Raw genomic sequence first — 6,000 nt, 5'->3', positions numbered from 1 at the left:
CGGGAAGCGCGCGGCCCCGCGATTGGCCGGAGCGCGCTGTCAATCCGGGAAGCTCCGCCCCCGGAGCGCGGGCTGGAGGGGCTGGGGTGGGAGGGGGTCGGCGGTGCTGCCGCCATTTTGGGCGTGGGCGGGAATAGCTGCCGGGCTGCCTTGTCTTGCGGTCACAGTTGGTGTTCCGTTTCACCGTACCGGGACCTCTCGGCTGCCAGGGCTGCTTTTCGGTGCTCGGAGAAGTACGATTTTCAGTAGGCAGCCCTAGGCAGCCAAACTGTAGGGAAACAAGCCCCTCACCAAGGTCTCCTCGGTGGGGCCATGTTCGAGGCCTGGCCCGTGCACGCCAGCGGGGCCGAACTGGCCGAAGCGTGCGGTGCCTCCAGGGGAGAATAGCTCACGGTTTTCCTTCGTGAGCACGACTGCTCACATGCTGGCGGCCCGTGCGGTGTGGTTGGGTGTGTGTGTGTGGAACTGTCTGGTGGTGAGGTGTTAGGGTGTCTGGAGCTGGACAATCCGGTGCTGTGTGTGTGCTGACCCCCGCATGCAGCGCTGCTGGATGTGTTCGGCCGGCCCTGGGTGTGCAGTAAATCTGACCCAACCCAGAGTGCTGAGCTGCCTGTGTTTGCCTTGCAGGCGTGATGTGTTCCGGGTACATTGAACTTCTTTGTGTTCTCTGCAGAGTGCTCTGGTCATGCCTGTTCTCAGAAAATCCTGCACAGAAATATTTGAGAATGTGTGAGCTGCAAAAACTTTTAACTCTGAACTGTTGGCAGGAGATTCTCTGCCACGCTGTTCATGCGGCTCTCAAGCTGCTCCACCCTCCATCAGCCCACAGTTACAAGGACAGATCATAGTAGTTTTAGAAACCTCCTCTGAAAGAGCTTATGGTGTAATTGGGCTGTATAAACAGCACACACCTTCACACTTAGTAATTCAATTGCCATAGATTTTGAGTTTGTTCCTGTTGGGGCCCAGGCTCATTCCTAATGAGATTGGGAGGGTACCTGCTATTAAAGATACGTTGAGTTCTAATGCAGCCTTTGCTACTGATAACTTCTGTAACTTCTGTAGGGGAAAACTGCATAAAGTGATGTTTGGGAGAGACACAAATTTTATAAATCCAGGGGAAATTGAACTGTTTCTTACGTATTGCTGTTTGGCATGTCATCCTTGACTGAATCTCTTCACTCTTTGATACAAGGCGGGCTGGGGACAAACCATTGTTCAGAAAATAGCTTGTCTGCCCGCCTAAAGAAAAATTGGGCCAGCTTTTTTGTTGGCATGATTGTCTTTCATCATGCATTAATACAATTTACCCTCTCGGACTTCTTTCTGTTATTGTGGAAGTTGGAAAAATATAAGTCTACTTCAGATATAATTTATGTATAGTTTTCTAGATAAACCTGGTTGAGCAGGAGTAGATGAGCACAAATAGATGACCTCAAGAGGTCCATCAACAATCTTGGGAATTCTGTGAGTTTGATTTATGTAGCCAAGAAGAGATTACCACAGTGTTCTACAACTGACTTATTGTGTTTAAAGTAGTATTTTGTATCTGCAAAAACAATACAGAAAATACTTTTTCAATGCAAACGTGGGAACTCTTCAGACATCTAAGTTTTGAAAGATTACTTCAAATCCGATTACTAAAGCAGAGATGCTGGTTAACAGTGCTAGAATTCCTTATGTATTTAGCTTTAAGTCTTACATTGAGTTTTGTACAAAGACATATATAAGGCTTTTATAAAGTCATATAAATAGAACTATGCCTTCCATTTTGGATACAGGCCACTGAGTTCCAGAGTTTATTTCTGATCACATTGAGTGACTAGGACTTTTCCATATGTCTTTTCTTAAGAATATACTTTAGAGAAAGGTAATATGCAAGGAGATACATACTTTCTTCATAAAATCGTGAGTAAAAGCAGTACCTTCAGTATTGTTTTTTGGTTGGTTGGTTGTGGTTTTTTTCTATGAATTTGGACTGAATGCAGACTAAGTTTATATGCACTGAAAGATGCTACACTCACTTTTGCTTATTCTGGATTTCATAGTTCTTGCTGTTAGACTCTGCAGCTTCTTCAGGTAAGGAAGCCAGTTTGTGTGCCAGTTTGAAAATCTACGTCGCTATTGGTTAGAAATACAGGATGAAATCTAGTCTTGTAAGTTAATATATTAACCTGTGGTACTGCCCAGAGTATCTTTAGAATTTACTTAATTCAAACATTTCAGCCAAATTCCTGCAGCCCAGTCTAAAAGGCATCTGAAGCTCAGTGTACTTTATAGAAGTAGCTCCAGAAAACAACCAGTTTTAGTAAACCCTATGTAGAAAACAAGACAAGTGTTGTTCTCTTTGGATTATATTTTTGCAGCGCAATGAAGATACTGTCCTTGCATTTTTCTGTGAAATTTGTTTCTCTAGACCATGAATTAGTTTTGGTTAGATAATTTTAAATATCTTTCAAAATTAATTGATACCAGCAAGACTAGTTACTGTTAATTGCAGTTAGGATTAGAGTTCATGTGAGATTTTTGTCAAAACTAGGAAGTTGGATTTTTTTCCTTTGGACTATTTCCATATTAATCTAAGTTTTGCATTAAGCAAGGCAAGCTGTAAATTATAGGAGAAGATAGGAGTGGGCTAATGTTAAAAAATGGGGTCACCCATTGAAAAACCTAAACTGGTTTAATATTGTGGGGAGCTGAGTCACTCTGTTGTGAAGAAATAATGAATTATTATGTTTACACGTTATGAGATATGTAAAGAGAGTGGAACATAGATGAGTGTAAGGTGTGGACAAAGAAGCTAGTGATTTCTATTTGCAGTATGAGTCTTCCCCCAGTACTCTGACTCTCATACAATACTACTGTTGTAATGCAGTTACTCCTGGGAAACAGGAGTGTGAAAGTCAATGTTTTCTGACCCAAATTCTGCCTTAAATGTTTCTGCTCTTGTGGATTTTTTCATTTGCTTGCAGGTTTGCTTTACATAAGGAAAAAAATGTGAAGAGATTTACAGAATAAATACTAGCTGATCATTTTTCAAAATAAAAAATGAAGTGGTTTTCAGTGAATGGCTATCCTCATTCGAAGTGAAGTCTGCAATGATTAAATATTAAAATGATCCATGGTTTAAATTAATATAAAAAAATTTCAGGAGATTATTACAAAGATTAACATTTTTAATGTTTTAATAGTTCCATAGTTTATCAATCACATGCACAGTGAAACTGCTTTTAGTTAACAGTCCTGATGATACATCATTGCAGTATTATGTGCAACATAAACCTCATGGTATGTCTGGTAGAGGAGATGAAGAAACAGTCTGTCATAGCTGTTTAATAATCAGGTTTGTTCTTGAAGTATTTTTTGGCACACAAAATAAGTGGGTAACAATTTATTTTTTTTCCTTTTGAAAAGAAAACAAGAAGGAAAAATAGTTCCAGAAAAACTGTGGTGTTTGCTGTAGAGAAAGGAGCTGTTCTTTCATGTAATGACAAGCATTGATGGTCACTGTTATGGCTGTGGAAGAATAATGAATTCTTGCCTGTATTTTCAAATAGGACTTGCATTAATGCAGCTTTAATATCACAGAATTATCTGCAACAGCCTATGGTTCCTGATACATTTTTATTCTTTAGAATTATGTTTGAAGGTCATGGGAAAATGTCATGGAATCCCAGGTGCTTTTATATCACTAGCTGTGCACAGATACCCCTTTAATCAGTGAGTTGAGTAAATACTTGAGGCATTCCTGACATGGACTGCGCTAATTCCTTTGTTTCTCATTTGTTTTGTGTTTTTTTAGCCACAGGGCTAAAAATCAGCATTAGTGATTTTTTGAGTTTGATTCTGCCTTTCTAAACATACACTGCAGTGATACAGTGGAGCTTTGCACAATACAGTTTATTCTGTTGCGAGATTTTTTGCAGTTTTAAATATAACTCATGCATCATCAAAATATTGTTCATTCATGTGTTGTGATTGTTCTTGTCACCATCCTTCACTCACTATGATTTAAAATCAAAAAAGAGGCAGAATTGGGAAGAAAGGCTGACAAATTAGCCAATATAAACCCAGAAGGACTTGTGAAGAAGAATTGGAGATAGGAAAGGAAGGGTGCAGTAGAAATCCAGGGCTGGATGTTGAGCTGGTAAAATGAATAAATAAGGAAAGACTGTTCTGACAGCAGGAACTTATGGTGGAGAAGTCACAGCAGAAAGGACAAGTGTGAGAGAGGGAAAGAGCAAATGCTGGCAGTAAGTTAGTGTTGGGAATGATAGTTGGAAAGTTAAGTCCAGAGGACAAGCTGAAGCACACCATTTTTTACACAAGTATGTTGTCGCTTATTAATGCTGTTATTTCTAGTCTTGGGTGAGACAAATTAAAAGTGGGGTTGCATTGTCTTTAGTTGGTTGCCTCTAGCTGGAAAGCTAAATTAATCCTCATGTATTTCTACTGAAATAAAATAAATAGTGGAATAAAATAATAACCTTTTATTTAATGAACTGGTTTTTATATTGGGGAAACAGATTGGGTTGAAAATGTAGTAGATTTTGAAGTCTTAATTGTTTTCTCACTGGCTGTGCTGTGTGGTGTAAATGAAGAAAAGGTTAAGTTTACCCATGATAATTCCCTCTCACATTTAAATTATCAATCAGCCTTTGTAGCTTTTTGTGCTTTTATCTATTGTGTTTTCATTGTAATCTTTACATACGAAGTTCTCAATTCTACAAACTCTTATGCTGAAATTTATTCACAAATGGCTCTGACAGATGTACTCTGGAAGCTTTAAATGCTGTAGTTTAAGATGGTGCCAGCTGGTTGCTTCTCCCCACCCCTCAGACTGCAGTCTGTGTATAGAGGAGCTGGCAGTACATGCACCTCAGTTCACTTCCCTCACCTGAACTCACATTTCTTTTAGGGTGCCATGTGCTGATGTGGAGGCTGGGAATCAGATCCTGGGTCTTGGGCACAGAATATAACCCCTTTTGTTTTCCTTTCTTACAGCCTCCTAAACTGTGGAAGGAGATTAAGCACCTGGGTCAGCAACATTTTAAAGCCTCTCAGACACCCAGAGCTGCTTGATGAGACTCCTTTGTAGTTTTAAGTTGATCATGTTAAAAGTTTGGTTTTCTTTAAATTACCTTATTTTCACCCTGCACCAAGTCAGTGTGGAGGACTGTCCAAGCTTGGCTTTACTATATCACCATCTCTGCTTAAACTGACTTTGGTCAGTTTTGAAAATGATCATACCTTAAAGCTTATATTAAAAACCATAGATCCTTCTTTCATGTAATATGTATGCTATAGAAATTGTTTAGTAGGCGGTGTGTTGCTGTCATTTTGTGAGGAGCTGGTTACACTGCCTCCAATTAAGATTGCATCACTTACTTTACTGCTAGACCAGTTTTGTATTATTTATGCTCTTGCCAAAAGGAAACTGTTAACCTGAAGCGGTGGATTACTTGTTTTGTTTTTGTGTCTTGGCTGTCAAACTGAAAGCAGAGTCTTTATATAGCTAACATTTATATTTGATTAGGTTCTTGATTTACTGTTTCTCAACTAAAATTAATTTTAAAATTAAAACTGTACAGTAACAATAAAATGGATAAAGAGCTGGTGAGTTGCCAACACTCAGAAGTAATAGCTGGGAGGCCACTGGCAATGGTTGAGAGCTTGTGGGGACTTCCCCCAGCATTTGCATCAGGTGTAATGTGCTTGTCGTTTTGGTCAGTTATCTGTGTGTAAACTGTAAGCATACAAATAGTAGTGGCAAAGGATGAATAGTTCAGTGATTGCTGGATTGATGAAGAAAGGATAAAGCTTAAAGCATGGCTGAGACCATGGTAACATGAGTATATTAGAATATAGTTTGTGTGCATGTGCGAGGAACAAGGAATGCTAGATGTGTGTGCAGAATGGAAAACTTTTATCTTGTAATATCTTATATATATATCTTGTAAGCTTGTGGCTGAGCGAAGACTTAGAGGTTTGTGTAGACAA

At 39.5% G+C, this 6,000-nt stretch overlaps 1 protein-coding gene across 1 annotated transcript in view; it reads left to right on the top strand.

The window, feature by feature from the left end:
* Window positions 1–139: 139 nt before the first annotated feature.
* The window catches only part of TRIQK (triple QxxK/R motif containing), a 60,673-nt gene continuing 54,812 nt past the window's right edge, over window positions 140–6,000 (top strand). The window contains exon 1 of the mRNA XM_033512340.1: window positions 140–233. The gene's annotated coding sequence lies outside the window, so the exon portion shown is untranslated. The remainder of the gene's footprint in view (window positions 234–6,000) is intronic.

Source organism: Parus major, chromosome 2 (assembly GCF_001522545.3).
Source record: "Parus major isolate Abel chromosome 2, Parus_major1.1, whole genome shotgun sequence".
Taxonomy (NCBI): domain Eukaryota; kingdom Metazoa; phylum Chordata; class Aves; order Passeriformes; family Paridae; genus Parus; species Parus major.
The sequence above is the reverse complement of the archived record's forward strand: the minus strand, read 5'-3'. Positions and strand labels throughout refer to the sequence as shown.